The 1584-nt window shown below is 52.0% G+C and overlaps 1 long non-coding RNA gene across 1 annotated transcript; it reads left to right on the top strand.

The window, feature by feature from the left end:
• Positions 1-123: 123 nt before the first annotated feature.
• LOC113617025 (uncharacterized) lies at positions 124-1379 on the top strand. The gene is made up of 2 exons (XR_003431475.1): positions 124-176; positions 1301-1379. It is a non-coding gene; the product is annotated as an uncharacterized LOC113617025 (long non-coding RNA).
• The last annotated feature ends 205 nt before the right edge of the window (positions 1380-1584 follow it).

Genomic DNA, 1584 nt, shown 5'->3' with positions numbered 1-1584 from the left:
GAACCCCGGTGCACCGGCCTTCAATAAACCTCTTGCGTTTTGCATCGACTTCCGACTCTTGTTGTTTCCTGGGCGAGTCGAAACTCCTAGGAGACCGCGAAGGTCTAACATTTGGGGGCTTGTCCGGGATTCCACTCGCCCCGGACCACAAGAACATCGGGAGTTGGAGGTACCAGGTAAGCTCGAGCTTGATTGTCTGTTTGTCCCTTGTTCTTTGTGGGCCATTATCGGAGGAAAGCCGTAAGAATCGGCTTATTATGGAATCTGTATCGGCCCTCTGGCTAGGCAGACGTGCTAATAGCCGGCGTCCATGAGCCCTAGGGGACGCCCTGGTGGCTCATCTGGAAGGAGAGGCAAACTCTGTCTCCCCTTCACTCGGTTTCGGCAGTTCCCTTGGTGATAACTGCCATCTGAAGAAGTTTCGGTTTCGAAGCAAGCTCGCGGTGGCCCATGCGTATATGTGTTTCATGGAGTTTTAACTGTTTCTGTATTGTGGTCTATTCTTCTTCTCTGACGGACGACAATGGGACAAACTATGACGACTCCTCTTTCCCTTACCCTAAGCCATTGGACCGAAGTTCGGGCCAGAGCCCATAATTTTTCGGTAGAGGTAAAGAAAGGAAAGTGGCAGACTTTGTGTGCCTCTGAATGGCCAACGTTTCAGATAGGATGGCCCCCCGAAGGATCCTTTTCATTAGACAAGATTAAGCTGCTGAAGTCTAAGATATTTAATATAGATCCCCACGGACATCCAGACCAAGTACCATATGTCTTGGTCTGGGAAGATTTAATTCTCTCCCCACCTCCGTGGGTCCGGCCCTTTGTTTCCTCAACAGGTACGTCCGCGCATACATCAGCAGCGTCGGAGATATTAACCTTAAAGAAAAACCCCAACACGGAGAAGCTACCCGACGCCCCAGATCCACCGAAGGCGATTTATCCTGACCCGCAGTCCGATTTGCTTCTTTTGGATTCCCCACCCCCTTATCCTCCGGCCCCAAATCCCCTACCACCTAGAGGACCCCCAGCTCCACTGCCCTCGGCACCAAGGGGACCATCCATGATGGAAGAAGAAAGGGGTCCCTCAGCGGGCACTAGGAGCCGGAGGGCTATCTCCCCGGACTCCACTGCCCTACCTCTTAGAAAATATGGCCCCCCCGATGGCCAAGGGAATAGACCTCTCCAATATTGGCCCTTTTCCTCTGCAGATCTTTATAATTGGAAAATGCATAACCCAACTTTTTCCGAAAATCCATAGGCCCTTACCGCTTTAATAGAATCTCTTGTTTTCTCCCACCAGCCCACATGGGATGATTGTCAGCATCTGCTTCAGACTCTCCTAACGGCTGAGGAGAGGCAACGGGTTCTTTTAGAAGCCAGAAAAAATGTATTAGGCGCCAATGGGCAACCTACCCAGCTGCCTAACGAGATTGATGCTGGTTTCCCACTCGTCAGGCCAAACTGGGATTTCAATGCCCCGGAAGGTAGGGAGCGCCTGAAAATGAGCGCCAGGCTCTGGTGGCGGGTCTCCATGGAGCGGCCAGACGGCCCACTAATTTGGCTAAGGTAAGGGAAGTAACTCAG

Source organism: Aethalodelphis obliquidens, unplaced genomic scaffold (genome assembly GCF_003676395.1).
Source record: "Aethalodelphis obliquidens isolate GAN/ISIS:26980383/991018 unplaced genomic scaffold, ASM367639v1 scaffold1224, whole genome shotgun sequence".
Lineage (NCBI taxonomy): Eukaryota > Metazoa > Chordata > Mammalia > Artiodactyla > Delphinidae > Aethalodelphis > Aethalodelphis obliquidens.
The sequence above is the reverse complement of the archived record's forward strand: the minus strand, read 5'-3'. Positions and strand labels throughout refer to the sequence as shown.